The sequence below is a fragment of the Megalops cyprinoides genome, chromosome 3 (assembly GCF_013368585.1).
Source record: "Megalops cyprinoides isolate fMegCyp1 chromosome 3, fMegCyp1.pri, whole genome shotgun sequence".
NCBI lineage: Eukaryota > Metazoa > Chordata > Actinopteri > Elopiformes > Megalopidae > Megalops > Megalops cyprinoides.
In genome coordinates this window covers 16380779-16398773 of record NC_050585.1, presented here as the reverse complement: position 1 = coordinate 16398773, position 17995 = coordinate 16380779, and the positions used below count along the sequence as shown (strand labels likewise).

Here is a 17995-nt window from a genome sequence, read left to right as displayed (position 1 = left end):
AATATTCCAACAGATTAAAATTGTTGCTTTAAACAGACCCTTTCATTAAAGGTGGGCTCCTGAGTCAAGGGTATATGCAAGATTCTCCAGCAAGGACCAAACTACTTCTTATGACCAAGAGGTGAAGCTCTGAGAAACCCTAGGCTTAAGGCTGCTACATAATCCATCTGATGGAAGTGTTAGACATGATGTAATGACATGCAGTGTTCGTATCTATCAGCTTAATTCTGAACACTGAACACAGCACCTTCAATATCCCTTACAGTACCTGCCTTCCCTGCATCCTCACGACCCCCGCTCTCCCCTCAAAGTTACAAATCACACCCACGATGATGAGAAGACCGTAGCATCTACCACACATGCCCTGACAAGTCCAAGGCACCACCGTGATCCCATCACTGTCTCCCTCTCTTACAAAAATAACAGCATATAATTACAATGATGAGACTGGCATTGTAAAACCGGGAAACAGACCAATACTTGGCGCCCCGTGTCAGGGAAACCCAAGCTTTCTCCTTGTTTTTCTCTGCTCAGGGTTCCCAAACCTCCTAACTTGTAACTTCAGCTCTGTTCAGCTCGGTGTGAGGAGGTGCCTCTGCCTGAATGGACTGCAGCTTATCTAAGCAGAGAATCTTGCAAAAAGAGGAAACTGTGGGCATCATTCCTCAGCCTTATCGTGTCTACTCTTCCGCCATCCGCCACCATGAGGCTTCCCCACGGAGACAGATACAGCAGGAATATCTTGTATCCATCGGAGCACGGATCCAGATCCTGGCTGGCTGAACAGCGGAGATGGCGGGACCCATTCCGTCCTCTGCAGATGGCGAGGCCTCTGGGCCTCCACGCTTTTATTCAGAACAGTAAAGGCCCTACCGTGGTCAAGGTATCCTCTGAAAATACACACGCAGAGCAACAATGAGCAATGATGCAATAAATAGCTGTCACACATCTCACTAGAAGTCTTCAGGGTATCAACCAAAACTCCTACAAAATGCTTGTAGCAAATATGTATAAATGAGCAATGGACACACCACACCTTCATGTGTGCTTGGTACATCCACACTGTACTATTTACTAAATACACTATGTCCCTGGCACTTATTGAAGTGTTTTGTACAGATTCCAAACCAATTTTGAGTCAGTCGTGACATTTCAGAGAACCACTTACCCCTTCTGCTATCCAACTGCTACAGCCATTGGAGTGAGGAAGCTCAGAAGGAGTAAAAATCAAAGGGCTTTCTGTCTCATTCGGTCGCAGCAAGTAAAAAATGGCCCTTACAGCCGGCACATTCATATGGACAGAGTCAGAGGATTTAGCACAAAAATCATCAAAGCGCTGAATGGAAATCTCGTAAAATGTGCCATTTTTCATAAAATTGCGCCGTGCGCAATCTCCAACTTTGTCATGACGAGGCCCCTAGTTGATTGCTGGAGCAGTTTTTCCACATATTCACAGGGGCGGAACGAGAGGTGACGTGGCTGAGTGAGCCAGGTTCACAGCACTGTGGGCAGGCTGCCCCTTCTCAGCTCCCCAATACCCACTCACTTCTGTTCCTTGAAAAACCATGGTGCACATCTTAAACACCTCCCAGAGTCGAGGAAGGGCATAACAGTCTGCTCTTCTGCTCAGGTTGTGCTGAGTTACTAGTTTGGAAGCCATGTGGCAAGCGTAGCTGTAAACAGCAGGTCTACTGCTCCAGAAGCAGCAAATTCGATTGCCAGGTGGGGCAATACTGTTGTACCCTTGACCCAAATTGTGTAAACACTTAGCCGTTTAAATGATTGACATGTGACCCATGCAAGTGTCACTATGGGTAAGGGTATAAATTAAGCCAATAACTAATGTAAGGTAAATATGTCATTACAAAGTAATAAGCAAAAATTAGGGAAGAAGCTGACAAATGCAAACTGTTAGGGGAGAGAAAGGAAAAGTGCTGTTACTTTTTTCAGAGGGAAATAGAATTTCAGGCAGATACAGCTGTGGTCCCCCTCTCTGCTGTTCCCCCTGCCTCCTGTGCCCCCACCACTCAAAGACAGACACCGGTGTTCGCCCGTGTGTACATGTGGGTCTGGTTGAGTGGTGATGGAGGACGTTGAGGGGACATGGTGCCCCTATTCTCCTCGCTAAAAGTCCATCAAAAGTGCAACACAAGACCTTACCAGCAAGAGTTATTACGTTCACAGCCGGTGTCATCAATCTTGTTAAAGCATGAGCGGGATCCGCTGTGGCGACACCAGGGAAAACAAACAGAATGGGAGCCCCTGGGGGGGGGTGAGGAGGCACCTGCACCTTTCAAAAGCCACTCCTCTGCCACCCTCCCAGATCCCCCTCATATTCAAACTCAGCAGTCCTCACACAGATAAAGGCACCAGAACAATACATCAAAGACTGAAGAGGGCACGGACAAAAATAGTTCCCAGCTGGTGCTGGTTTCTCAGTGTATGCCTGACATGTTCGCTCAAGGAGAAGGCCAAAAGGCATTCCTTCTGACAGCCACAGTGGAAGGGAGGCAAATCTGCTAATTCCACTGCTTTGGGGTAACTGTCCTTATCCTACACAAAAAATACACTTTGGAGGCATTCCAACAAACCTTCTCTTGATGAATGCTGGAATATTGACATCAATGACAGACACATGGTGAATGATGTCAGAATACTGACATCATACCGGAGACAAGGTGAATGAATGAGGTGGAGGCAGCACATAAAGATTTTTTAAGTTCTCTTAAGCTGTCCTCCTCAAAGCTGTTCACTTCAGTACTTGACAAATATTGTTAAACTTACAGAAGTTATCCGTGTTGAAGTCAAAAAGCAATTGAGAACTAGCACAAGTCATTGCCCTCTGAAAGCCTGACCCCTCCAAACACTTTCCATGGCTTTTTAGTGTCTCATAGAGCAACCTAATGATGCATTTTCCAAAGAGAAAACACACGCTTACTGCAAGAAAATGAGAGAATACATGAAATAGTACAAGAGTAATTTTAAGCAAAACACCCAGAAAGAGAGAGAGAAAGAGACACTCCGCAGTATGCTGGTTTAATCTGATCTGTGTGGTAGGCTGCTCTCGAGCCAGCCTGGCTTCATGTGTTAAACCCCCAACCTGTCTGCACTCGTCTGGGATCCCACTGACAGGAGAGCTGCGGCAGAGACATTCCTGAAAGTCTCCAGCGAAGAAAGGGAGGAAGTCACCAGGAGGCAAACGCTCGCCAAGCATCGGCTCACTTCCCCCCCGGCGCTTGCCAAGAGGAGTCAAGCTGATACTGTGTGAATCTCCCCTATCCCCTGCCGTAATTGAAAGAGCTCCAGCTGAAGTAGTGGGCAATCAGTCCCACACCGGAAAACTCAGGTTATGCAGAAATCCCACAGGGGGAATGGCTTGGATGGGCCATTAATTGACAACTACCAGTCTGAGCAAACAGCTATGTGCCCGCCAGCAATGGAGAGCAGACTAATGAATGGAAACAAGGGGTCTCTGGTCAGAAACATCTCTTACTGATTAAAGAGTTGGACCTGATTTGGCGCCTACTATGGGAATCGGGGGGGGGGGGGGGTAGCCTTTGTTTTACTGGGAGCCAAAGGTTGGTTTTTGTTTGACACAAGAGGAATGACTCTTTCACCGAAACCGCGAGCTGAGAATGAGTCGGCCCTGGTCTCGCGAAGCCCTTCATGAAACACACGCCTGGTCCTCCAAGGAGAGGACGCCGAGCCTTAGATCCCGCACGCAGGACTCTCGCACGCGAGGAGCACAGGACCACGGCGGACAGGAAATGCCTTGCATGTGAGGAGGGGGGTGACGGCAGGGTGAGTCTGTCGGGAGGGATGCTGCGCGGCCTGCCGGCGCGGCCGCCATGTGGGATAGAGGGAGGGAGGGAGGGACTGAGGGAGGGGGTGAGGGAATGAGAGAGACGGGGGGCCCCGGGGATCAGACAGTCACATCCCACAAAGGGCTGTTTACCAAGGACACACACACCACCGCCCCCCTCCCCCTCCACCCCGTGAGTGCCAGGGCTGAGACCTGGGAGACAGCACTAACTCCAGCCCCAGGCGTATTGGCCAGGGCCACAAACACGCTGGGACTGAGCGCTGGGAAGGGGGGGAGGTGAATGGCTGTACAGTAAATAAGAACGATCTTAATTGGAGATTTTTTGTTTTGTTTTGTTTTGTTGTCCTGGAATGCAGGAGGAGGAGGGGGTGAGAGGTGGGGGTGGGGTGGGGTGGGGGGGTTGTGTATGGGAGTGAGGGGCACATGGTTCTTTCCCAAGGTTTTGAACAGCAGGATTAGGAGCAACTCAATGGAGTCTTGAACACTGAAAACAGCACCTGAATCGGGTTCTCCTGTCAACCCCCCTGAAAGCCACCTCTTAACATTAAAGCACAAGCAACCAAGGCTGCCATCACTGAGCTTCTGCAGGTCCCATTATGGCAGAGTTCACAGCCTCTCCACCTTGCCAGACTTCTGCAGAGAACCCCTCCATTATGATGAACAGGCAAGAGCGCTGGCCCGCCTAGAGAGAGCCAACAAGCTGATATACAACATGTGCAGAGTGCATATGATTCATTGGCCAAGCTTAACGGGATCTGCACTATTGCAGCCAGACTTGTGGACAGACAGACAGGAGGAGGTTGAGTGCTAGCATTCCAGGTTACACAGTTCAGCCTCCGAGACTGTAGAAAAATGGCCCAAAACGTCATGGCTGAAAAAGACAGTATTCATCTTATCTAAGCCCAGGTCGCTGAGGGGTTAGGCTTTTCACTTCAGGAACTGAGCTATCCCATAGCCAACACAGTCTGAATCTGCAGTTCCCAGAGGACCGTGCTGTTGTTTTTCTTCAACCACTGCTCCTTACTTCCTAAATACAGATCATTTTCTCAGCGTGTTTAAAAAATAAAGTTGTTTTAACATGACAGAGTGAGGACAGGAAGGAGTACCCCAAAATGGACCGAGCCATTTAAACACAAAGCGTCTTTCATAGGAAATCTTCAGGTTTATTTTAACTTACAAAAAAAGTTCACAGATCAAAAAGAATTAGTCGTGTTCCTTTTCCACATTTTAGTAGCACATCTTAAAACTGTATTTATGCCACACGCTCAAATCTTTTACCTGACTGACGTTTGCTGAAGTATACAGCTAACTGATGAAAGTAAAGATGGGTGAACTGGTCAGAATAAAAATCACCACACAGACCAGGTGCCTCCAAATCTATGTGAGGCCTCAATGATTCTTGCAGGTGAGTCCGCCTACCTGTGAAGCCAGTCAGTCAGTGGATCATGGCCATTCACGAGAGGCTCCATGCCATACCTCCGCTTCGTGCCTCACTCTACCTCCCCCCTCCTCGCCCCCGCGCCCGACAGAGCTGCCAGGGCCTTCTGGATTCCCTCACCCCTTCGATCGTCGCTGGACATACCGACACCCACTCCTGCTCATTCTCCATCCAGCTTACTTTCTGGCCTCTCTCCAGCGAAACACTGAACTTACAGATCATATATTAATATACTTCTTTTCAAACAACAACAAAAAAGTGATAAAATTAAATTACAGATGCCTCTAAACAAATATTTCTAAGAAACTGACACCAGTGAACTCTCTCACATACATCAGAGCTAAAGCGAGTGACCTGTAAATGCAGAGCAATCAAACTAACCCAGATCTGGCCAGCTTCCAATGTGAGTTATGTCCGTGGCGCTTTTGGGTCCTACCAGAGGTGCAGAGTTAGACTCTGAACCAGCAGCAGAGCCAGGTATTACCTCAGCTTTGTGTCAAGGGCCATGAACACTGACAGCACTCAGATGGACTGCCATACAGTCATACACACTCTTCATGAGAGACAGAGTTGTACTGTGCTGCTGGGTTGTGTACCACACATGCTGTAACCCTTAAAAGAACCCTTAACCACAGACATTCTATTATGACTAGATATTGAGTGTCTGTGTTCCTTCCGGCCTCCATTGTGACTTGGGATGTTCAGTGTTAGACCATACCCCTCCAAGAATATTCATAAGAAATCAGACAATCAGAATGTTTTTATATCAAACAATGACAAGGACAGAACATTAAACGTGGCACAAATCGGGCTGATTATCTGGTTACAGTGTAAGAGATTCTGTGCTTTAACCATCTGAAAACAGGCCCTGCCATGGTTATGAGCATTATGCAATATAACCTGTAACACATAATAACCTAAAAGGCCAGATTCATGCTATCCAAACAGCACAAATTCCTAAGTAACTAATCATAATTAGTCCCAATGTAAACCATAATCACAACTAGTCATTGGCTGTCAGTGCAACTAAAAAATGGCAGAGAGGTCTTAATCTTAGTTCAAGATTAGTGTTAAGATTAAGATTAGGGTTAAGAAGATTATGATAAATCCAAGTAGGGTATGTAACAACATACTTCATTAACCCACTGATTGGTTAACTACTACCATGTCATTTTAAGAAAGGTCCAGAGGGTACAGTAACACAAAAAGCATTAAATGGCTTTCATTTTATTCAAGGTTGTGTACTTTGAGAAAGCCATACAAATGTTTATTTGGCTTGCCTGGTAACACTTAGATCTCAGAGGTGCTCAAGTGCTGTGGCTTTCGAGGTTTACTAAACAAACCAAGAGGGGGTATCGAGACCTGACAGTTTTGAGAGCAAAACACTTTCACAGCCTAAATCATCAGTCCAAGCTTGCGAATAAAATTATTACATAAACACCCCCTGTGTTTGAGTACATGTAGATGACAACACTGGAGGAGTGAGTGGAGAATCTGGCAGAGAACTCCCTGCGGCTGACAGTGTCACGGCCAACACTTTTTCCGTGACAGCAATATAACAGCGAGAACCCATGAGCCAAATCGGTGTTCTCACCTTAACTGAAACATCTTGCGCACGGCACGGCATCGCTAACCAACCTCCTCCCTCTTGCCAGCTACTCTTTACAAGCTGTTTTCTTATTGGCCAGTCACCAGTGAGTGTGGCTGCCGATGTCCTGTACTTAAGTGAGTTATAACCTCTCTTCCTGAACACACAGAACACCACTAAGCCACATGTGATAAATACACCAGTGGCTGACTGTGGTTGCAGGCAAATCAACAGTGAAATGTTTCCCTAAAGCCACCAAGAATGGACTGGATTAACCGCTCTGTAAATTGGTGGACTGCCTACCAGGGCCTCACACTGTACCTGCCCTTAAAGCCATGCACAGGCCCCAAGACTCTGACACAGACTCCTCCCTGCTGCCCTGATCTCAGAACAGCATCGCTGCACAACAGGCCAGTGTATGAGGCACCAGGGAGTGCTTCGCAGCGCTTTCTGTCTTGATGAACTGCAGCCTTTCAGATCCTCTTGATGGCGGCAGGACCGCACGTTTTTACTGAGAAATCAATTACAAGGTATACCCTACTGATAGCATGCAGAGAACAGAAAAACACACCATCGCATCTTTCGAGTGAAACAGCCACTGTGAAAAGATGAAAAAATCTGACCAACTAACTTAAAAACAAGAAGAGAGTCGCTGCTTGTGTTGGCTTTGACTACTTTGCCTCTGTTGTCAAGCTTTAGTGTCTCTAGTGGAAATATATTATTACTGCATGAGCTTCTCAAATGGTCAGCGAGTGAGGGGACACTACCATTTGCAGGGCTGCTTCATCTAGTCGCAGCCAAAATGAAAAGCAATTACTTACACATAGGAAGAAACAGAGAACACTAAAGCATTCAAACCCTGAAACGCTCCAGAACCCTCTCCTTTTCGTGGGAGAGGCAGAGTTCAGAGTTGACAAGTTTAGCCCCAAATCCTCCCTTGAGGTGGAGCTTTACTGTTTGATTAATAGTGTGCCTAAATGAACACAGACACTGGGGAGGAAAAAGTCTCATCAGCGTTCGTGCAGAAAAACAGGAAAAATGGTTGTTTGGGCGGGAAATAAAGCAATAAATAAAAGCCTTTCTCGACTTCCCCGGGCATTGTGTTCCTGCGCTTTTTTTCTGACATTCTCAAGCCTAATCAGGTTTAAGTGCCCTAATAGTCATGGCTGCACAAGCCAAAACATCATGAAGGCAATTTCAGTTTCCTGCATATTTTTTTTTTTCGCTCTGCCACATTGGTGAACTTTCATTGTGGCAGCGCAATCCTCACTGAAATATTGTTTTGTATTTTCATACCTCTTTCATTCCTTGCGAATACCGTGTTTCATGCATATCTGAGTTAAGCATAATATCACAAGGGTCTTGATGCTATGATACTATGACCTGCATTCTTCTGTTTTAATTAAAAGTAAAGCCACACATTTTACAAACAAACATGTCCATCCGATTGCTCTTCATACTAAAAAAAAAAAAATACAAACTTCCCATGATATTCTGATCCATATTTGGAAGAGGGCTACAGTGCACCCCTGTCTCCCTCGTTCCGTCGCCTGGAGTACAACATCTGTTTCCACTGCTTCCACACTGTTTGTTTGTTTTAACAATTTCACCCTGGTGTTTTTCATTTGTTTTCTATTTTTTTTTTCCTTTTTTAAAGCCATTATCTACCGTTGGGTCCTCAAGGTTAAGGTATGATTTAGGACTGGACGCCAGCTTGCTGAAACGTCCCGTATACAAACCGAGCCGAGTGTGAGAACAAAGCGTGCGCTCCCGTTGCTTCCTGCATCTGTGTTTGTGTGCGTCTGTAATCCCGCCGCCATGGGTTATGCCTCTCTCACAACACATTTCAAAACAGCTTAATGACAAATCTACGAGCAAAGCAGTCCCACTTAAAGCTAATTAAAGTACAGCTGCCGACTTCTGCTCTACCTTAGCACCACATTAGGGGCACACCCCTAATATCACTGCGGTCTTGACTGAACACTTCATCTCTGTTCTGAGGATGAGTGAGATTTGGCTCTGCAGACGGAGCTTGCAGGACCATGGCGATCGCGGTACCTCTGTTGGAGTTTTGCGCATACGCTACACTCCCCTGCATCTGAGTTTCCCACTCATTGACATTTTTGAAGAGAACTAATTAAAGCACTGTTGTTATTGGAATGTTACCTGTCAAATGTCTCCCCACCCCACCCCCCCACATCACAAACATCAAGAGCGGGTCGGACACCCGGAGAAGATCTTGCAGAATTGTGAGGTCCTTTTACTTTGATCCAATGAGGTCCCTCTCAGGCACATCCACAGCAAAAGGAAAGAGACAACTGTAAAAGATCTATAAAAAGATCTAAATCTACAACTACTTTGTGTCTATAAAAAGCTTTGAATAATCTACAAGAATGAAAAAAAAAAATCAGAAAAAAAAATGTTTTCTGACCACAGAGCGGTTTCTGTGTAAAAATTGCATGAGCGGGCAAGACAGATGGACCCTGTCAGTTTCCGAAAGCCTGGGCTAGCTGCTCAAACGCTGCGGTTTTTAACCCTGGGTATTTTTAATCAGAAAAGTCAAACAACATAAAAATATGAACAAGCACACTCACATTCACGTAACATCCACACTACTGCAAGTCTCCCTGCCAAAGGCAAGAACCATGTTCAATTTTCATTTAGAAAAATATTACTTTACCGAAAGATCTAATCAGCTGAAGCCAGCAAACATGGAAGAAGTATATGAAAAGATGGGAACAGACATCACATCTAAAGTCAGACCTATTAGAACCCTTCCAAAAAGGAAAGAGGGATGTTTCCTTAACATTCACATCCTCATATCCAAGGAAAAGGGAGTCAAAGCTGGGAAAAAGGGTAATATTAATATGCAAGGACAAGGGTTTTGTAATTCTTTTTTGAGAACAGGCAAGGAAATCTCATTTGTTCTCATGCTACAATTTAAAACAAATGTTTAAACAGGTCCAGATTCACAATAGGAACATTTTAGAATACATATTACATTCAAACATTGCCTTACAATCTAAAAAGTAGCGAGGCTCTTGCAAAAGTATGTCTGACTGACTATCCTGGTAATTTTCTAGAGAACTGGGGCATTGCTGCCATGTCCTGTTTGGCAAACACACTAACTTGGGACTGATGGATGTAACTTAGGAACTGATACGGTATACAGAAAATGGCAAAAGCAACACAGAACAAACAGACATCTTTTACACTAAAGACAACCCTGTAACCTCACCACTGACCTGCACACTCCATAAAGACACACAACCTGTGTCAAAGCAGAAAAGGGCAGAATTAAAGACAAACGACAAAGTATTTACCCAGGGTTGCCATAGAAACATAATAATTCAGCTGCAATATGCCACCGCTTCAATATGATTACTTTCTTTGTCTCCACCGGGGGGGTAGGGGATTATCCAATCAGAGCAGCAGGCCCTCTCTCCGGCAGTTAACCCTCAGCAGCAGTACGGCCAAAGTTTCCATTTAAACCTGTCTGCTTTTTCCCAGGTGCTCGGGCTGGCTACATCCAGTACCCTCAAGAACATCCCGCCCCACGAAGCCGGGGATATTTATGGACTCTCAACGCCACAGGAAATGAAAGCGCTTGAAAACACAAAGCCGGGACCAGCAGCTTCACGGACAACCTCTGCTTCTCATCTTATGAGGCCTCTGGGAACATACCATCTTCAACACACACTACGCAACACTGAACGCACACACACACAAAAAAATCACACACAATTTAAAAGAAATTACTTTTCTTCCCTGCATTATATTTGAGGATTATAAAAGGACGTACACACTTTGAACAGCTGGCGGGGGTAAATCAGTATTGTTCCATTGGGGGGGGGGGGGGGGTCACCAATCACCTTGCCCTCCAGTGCAGGCTTGACTAACAAATTACGCTGGCAAGGCAAACAAAGCATGGCTTCTAATCGGAAAAACTTTTGTCATGATATCCGCCACCAAGGGAGTTCAACATTACAGCGCCGCGGGACCACATCTGCGTTGAAGATTAACACAATTACACTGCAAACATGGTAATCTTCTTGACAAAGTTGATAAAAGTGAGGGTGAGTTTCCACTACTACAGCAATGGCTATTATTTGCTCTTTTGAAGAGACAGATAAGCAGTTGCAGACCAGCCATAACACAAGGTCCCCCTTTCACAGAGAACTGCATTATAAGTCTTACAAAGTATAATATAGCCCTACCACACACACACACACACACACACACACACACACAGATGTTTGTGTACACATACACAAACAGCAAAAACAAAAATCAAAAAATGACTTTGGTCACTTTTCTAATTCTGGAATTTTGAGGGCTTTACTCACAGTCTAAATCTTTCAGACAGTAAACAGTGGCACACAGCTGATCCTTTAACAGCGGTCATAGTGCTGTTTATCGCCCAAACCCAGACAAACAACCAATCAACACTGAAATTAAGCTGTCTCCTTTGCCTTCATCCCGGTTGGTACTGAGGTTAACTTGTCTCAGAGCTGTAGGTCTACACTGAGCACTGAACACACCCCCAGCACCCTTCCACGTTCCAACACACTAATATATAATGATAACTGTTTGCACTTGGTTGCCTATTCAAAATTAGGTTACATACCAAAACAGCGTCCGGAGCTCACAAAACAAAGCTTGTAAAATTCCATTTTTGTCAGAGGTTCAACTGAAACAGTGCTGCTGGTTCCATTCACTACAATCCTCAGTGTTTGAAGTGCAAACATTTTACAGGAAAATCATAGCAAAGTATGTAGTCTGTTGATGATTTTTAACAATGAGTCGCTACTCACCCAAAAAAGTTCCATGATTTCACAGATATACTGAATATAACTCTTAGTGCCCATACTGTGCCAGGAGAGCCAAAAAACGCTGTATATCAATGCACGTACTCACATTTAAATTGCTCCGCTTAGCATACCTCTCCCAAAAGGCACATGTGTTTATCATTAGCCTGAGTAGCCTAATCGGCCAAACATTATTCCAGCACACTTAATGGCATGGCAGTGTTTTGCTCGGGTCTGTATGATAAATATGGCCACATTAATGATTTAATAATGCCACCACCAATCCAACAACATCTGCACCCAATGACTTCGAAGAAAGCTGTCCCTTCCCTTTCACTTTCAGTGGAACAACCTTTGGACAATGAAAGTCCACAGGACTTCAAAACTCTAGCTCCAGTTCCAAACCCTCAATTCAACAGGTCCAAAAAAATGTGTAATGGCAAATCTCCCTCAGTCAAACTCACCTGCAGACGCTGGACTGCACTCTTAATTAAGAATGCATACTTAACAGCTTTTCACCCATATCAACAGGAATATATCTCTTTCAATGGAAGTTTCTTAACAGTTATACATTTCCTCATGCGTTCTCAAATAAGTGTAATAGGGAAGGAAAATATAAGACAGTTAAACTAACTGGAAATGCATTTTTGTCCCCCATTGACTAAACAGAGCTGGAGTGACTGCTGGTGAACGTTCTGTTCAATCTGCATCCCACCGGCTTGATGTCATGCGTTTTTGAAACATCTTCAAGGTATCGTTCAGGGCATCTCAAGCCTTCCATCCACATTTCAAATGCAGCCCGTACATAATGGGACATAACAGGACATAACAGGACTCTGCGAGGAGTTATGAGCATGGGGGCCACAATCCCGAGAGTCGCTCTGACAAAATAGGAGAGTCTGGATTTACTGGAGCGTGTGTCACTGGGAAAAGTTAACACAGACTCTCCCACACTGTTCCTTTGTGAGTTTGTGTGGCACTGTTCTATCTTAACACTGAACACCGGAGCATCAAAATTCAGTGTTAAAAGTGCCTGCAAGATAAACTAAAACACCCAATTTGTTTCACGAGAGCAGCAAACAGGCTGACTTTAATTAAGCAATGTCACTTCTACTTTAAGTAAATGCTTTAAAAAAAAAAGAATTTTTTCCTCACACGTTACATTTGCAGTCACTATCGCTGAGAGTTAATCCTCAGGAAGGAAGGCAAACATTGCGTAATGACAATAATCAAAATAGCGCACAATTCACAATTCACATATTGACTGATAAACAACAGTCTGGAGGATGCAAACCTATAGACTGGTTATGTGGGATCCATGCGTGACAAATGAGCTCACAAAACAAAATCCACCAAATCTTCCATACCCATTAATTGGAAAAGAGTTTAAGGTCTCTATTCAAAAAGCAATTTCAGGTCAGTTCTAATTAACCGCATATTTTTGAGAAAACCCACAGGACCGGCAAGTCTCATCTTTGGTATGCTTTAGTAACCCATCAATTCAAAGCCTCTGTCAGCTTCTGTGATTAGGCAGCATTGTCACTAATTAGGACTGTCCTAAAACCGTCTTTATGAATAGGGGACACAGTGTTCTCTTGCAAAGTAGCCAGTGGGCAAAGACCTATTAAATGACCCAGAGACTACATTTGTTAATCATCACAATAACAAACAAATTATAGACTGCATGCTTATTTCACATCCAGAAAGAAATACGCATCTACAGTTCAAACCATTCCCTCTTTTCATCCATTGTTAAAAGGATAAATTCAGCTAATTTCCCAGGTGTAAAAAAGGCAGTGGTTGACAATCAAATTTAAGGCAGTGTCCCTGAGTGATTCAAGTGATTTTAGGACAACGTGTGTGAGAGAAAGTTAACCGCATCCTAAACTCTCAGAAACTTTATGTAGTAAATTGCATTGCATGGTGGCTAGATCGTAAGATTGTAGAGATGTAATTTCGCATTTTAAAGATTATGTGAGCTTTCTAAGTAAACTGTGAGCAATACATACTGTCCTAACATAAGGCTCCATGGTGAACTAGGTCCAGAAGCTGTGCAACAGCTGACCAATTTCCTGTCGTATTAACCATACATCCATGCCTCACTGGTAAATTAAGGTCTTTGCTAAAATCTTCAGTTAACTACCCACAGCCCCCTTCAGAAGCATGTACAGGCGTGGTGTCATGGCACAGAACAGTGTTTGATGACAGTGGTTGTGGTGTAGATCCCTGTCATGTCCAAAAATAAAGACTCGCATGCTGACAGTCCCTTCAGCTGTTTCTTCCTAAAAAAAAAAAATGGTATGAGCAGCACCAAGCAAAAGCATCTCTGAATGAATCTCACCGGTGTGTATTATTTACACAATAGCCCACTCAGTAATAACAAATAAACATTTCTGGGTCCATAGGAAGAGAGGGATTAGTCCATTTACAAATCGGACTATAAATTCAACAATCTGTTTTTAGCAAATACCACTTTTTATGATTTTGCCATCAATTCAAGGTAGAGCCTGTCCTTGTACAACCCTTTCTGAAGGTTCATCAAGGTCCATCACAACAAAGCATCCAAAAGCAGTGAAAGCTATGAGCATTAACGCCAGCGCAGACACAAACGCACGTTCATCTGTCTTTAACATATATGCGGGATTTACTCGACGAGAAGGACTCTTTATTCTAAGATCTGAGAACTAAATGGATTGAGAATCGGTATCCGACGATGGTTAGCTGCCTGGTTTTGTTCAATGTACTTTTCAGTGCTGGTGCAACACATCATTGACTCTGACAAAGGCTGCTCACGCGCCGTGTACGTCTTTTCAACTTCTTTTCAGGACAAACAATAACCGCAAGATGACTGCGCCTATCTTATCTACAAGGAGAATTTACAAAATGTGTCCTTCTCTACTTCCCCAAGCGAGTCTTATCGTATCAATGCAGCTCTAAATAAAGCACTACTAATAATGATAACAATAGCAATAACACCAACAATAATAATTACATACACCAGTCTCAGCAGAAATATTAAGTCTGTTATGAACGCATTGCCAAGACAAATTCTGCAAAATTACAGGTTTTAAAATTAAGAGTGAAATGATCGCGCAGATAAAACAATTGATAACCGTAGGCTTTTATAGTAAAATGTAACCTAAGATGCACACATAAATTGAGCAGTTAATCTGTTGACATATCAAATGAAAGAGACGAGGCATTTTTCTATTTCTCTAACTTACCATTTAGATACAATAATGTCTGTAGTGAGTGACTGTGTAACACTACCATTTTACTACTTTCACACGTAATGGATAGCTGGTTAGCAACAGCATCAGAAGAGACGTATTTTATCCACTCAATGGCATCAACAAAACAAGCTGTTAAAAGTTACTCTGACGTATTGACTTAGTTTACGAGTGATTTTCATTTGTTAGTCAACAAGTTAATTGTTTTAATGTTGAAATAATGGCACGTTCAGGAAAAAACGTAGCGACTCTGATCCATGTACAGGTAATCAAACAACTCTGGCAAGAAACGCCTCTTTAGGCAGTTTGCAAATGAAATCTGTCAAATCTACGAACTCAACACAGACGATCGTATAGATCAAATAATACCGGCTTATCGACTATTTCAATGAGATTCGATTACATTCGAGTGATATCATACAGTTATCAAGAGCGCGCACGTTTATTAATCATTTTAATCAAAGTTCATTGTTTGCAAAGAGATAACAGGTAAAACACATCCGCCTAACAATAACGGCAAAATAAATGTCAAATATAATTAACAGAAAAAAAGCCTCTTGCGTGCATCCTGCACTTTGTTTTGATGTAGCTGGAGTAGAAGAGACTGCTCCAGTTTTATGGCTACGTGGGGAGCGTAGAATCCAAATGATGCTGAACTTGTTCATTTAGCCCCACTTTCATTAGAACAGGTAAATTCCAAACCTGTCTGAAACAATGTGCAGAAGCAAGCAAAACACTATAAGCAGTTCTCAATATGCGATTTAACAGAAAGGCGACATATTAGTTAGTAGTTATGCCCTTGTGCGCCCCCCTTTTCTCCAAGAAAAATGCAGCATTTGAACCTCGTGTCGAGATGTTTAGTTTCTACCAGTTTGACCGGAACTGAAAATAAATGGGAAAATGTAAATATGCGTTGCACTACACATACACGGTTTCAGACAGTCCACCCCGTTTACAAAACAACAAGCTAGCTAGCCCCCCTTATCGCTAACTTCGACCAAAACAGACCTCTTTCGACACTCGGGGCCACGGTTCCCCTTTCCCTTTCTCAATTCTTACCTCTCTCACAGCACGGCTGGAACTGCAGCCAGCCGGGCGAACTGAGGGAAAAACGCATTCTTGTGGTGGAAAATCCGAACGGGTCCCTCCATTACATACGGGAGTAAAGTGCAAGAAAATGATGTAACTTGTATTCTACTCGCCTGTGAGTAGTTAAAACTATGCGGTGACTGAGAGTGCAGCGGTTAAATAAGTACTTCTAACATTCGGGCGCACGTCCCTAAGTCATACCAGTGTCTGTCTGAGAAGTCTGCCTCTCTCCCTCTTTCACACACACATACACTTGAAGTATCGAATTGCTCAGCAAATCAAGGCAGCAGCGCGTAGCCCGGTCGTCAAACTAGGAATGTTCCTGCCCTATAGTTCAATACGTAAAGAGCGTAAAGGGGAGAGGGGGAGGAGGGTAGCCCCAGCGCCGGTGTGTTAACAAGCCGTACCAACAAAGACCGAAAAACGCAAAGCTCGCACGTCACCCCTCCCATCTCATTGCAAAAGAAAAGATCAAGCAAACGTATTCAACATTGTAAACAGGAATGACTTTGGCCCTCTGGTCCCCTTTCGCGTTCCGTGTAATCTTTCTTCATCCACGCCAAATGTGAATGTTTCGTCATAAGCCTAATAGTTACATTAGAACAGATAATTTTGTGCTATTCGACAGGGCGCAATGCAGTTATTCACGTTGGTATCAACTGACTGGTCATTTATATAGTTGACCTCTGTGTTTTTTCCTCATTGTCCAAGTGAAGTTTTTCCACATCTTCTTTGGTTTTAAAATTATAATTTGAAGGCCTGGTTTCAGTGTTTGACATGAAGTCAAGATTCTCAGTCTGTAACCTTACAATTACTGACCCATTTCCCAAACCTGAGAACAGACCAATATTTACCTTTCTGTCAAAAAAATGCCATCTGAGTAACCATTAAAGCACCATCCTGCCACTGTCTCTATAAGCAAAACAAAGTTTTGTTGGATAGTGTGGACAGAATTGGGAAACAGCCCAGTTTCAAGCGTTGACTTTGAGTGGAACTGAACAACATTTGAGGGACGTGTTCAGGCAACTAATATTAATGGTTGGTTAGTTGTTTTTGGCTTCAAGGCTATGATGTTGATGTTAGCTGGCTCAGTACTTACTGCTTTTTGGGGGTGAGGGGGTGAGCTGTCAGTCTGGGCATGTGTTAGTGTGAAACAGTTATCTCTCCAGGCTTTGGGGTGTGTAAATATTGTAATCTTCACTCCTGTAATCATTTGCCTCAGCCTTGTTAACATACAGCCTCACTCTGAGTCACACAGCAGGTGCTGGTTGCCCTCACACACCTGATGTGTGAGAAGCGTGATCCAAGCTCCTCTTGCCATTGGAGAATTACTGCGGTCCTGGTCGGGCCAGACAGCCAGAGAAGTGGACCTCTTACCCGGCTAGGAGGCGGGGAGGGGGAGCTTAGCCTGAATTGGTGTAAGGAGTGCTGGCATTCTTAGCTTTGTCGGTTATGTTGTTTTTCCTCTGCTGTTAGTCACTGCCGGCTTTGGGGTGCCAAGTCAATCCAGGGCTTCTACAGAGAGCGCCTTTGTGACCTGGGAGGACCGAACAAGCCTGCTCTCTCCCGCTCAGGGATTTTAATTTCCCACTACACTCCCCTCACTCCCTGGGTTATAAGACAACTTTGGGGAAGCTCCTGAATCCATTCACACAGCGCAGTGCGGAACAGAGTCCCAGTCATACAATGCCATCTCTCTCAGCTGATAATGACTCTATTGAGGAGCCCTATAAAAGGAATATTGCTAATGGAAAGTATCTGTAAACCATAATGTTGCTGGAGCTACTCAGGGATTCTTCATTGATTTCCTGAAATGGAAAATGTCTTCTAGACCTTGGCTTGGATTCAGTCCTTAAACTGCAGTTTATATTTTACTTTAAATAACAAATGGAGCAAATGTATTTTTGTTTGTGGTTTTTGCACAATATTATGACATAAGCTTTCACTGAAGTTAATGAAAAATGCGCAAGGCACTGAAAAAACGTCAAGCATGCTCAAGTCTTCTGCAAGGAGTTAAGT

The 17995-nt window shown here is 44.0% G+C and overlaps 1 protein-coding gene across 1 annotated transcript in view; it reads right to left on the bottom strand.

Moving 5' to 3' along the window:
• The window catches only part of LOC118774718 (cell adhesion molecule-related/down-regulated by oncogenes-like), a 35271-nt gene extending 18999 nt beyond the window's left edge, over positions 1-16272 (bottom strand). The window contains exon 1 of the mRNA XM_036524163.1: positions 15947-16272. The gene's annotated coding sequence lies outside the window, so the exon portion shown is untranslated. The remainder of the gene's footprint in view (positions 1-15946) is intronic.
• Positions 16273-17995: the final 1723 nt, after the last annotated feature.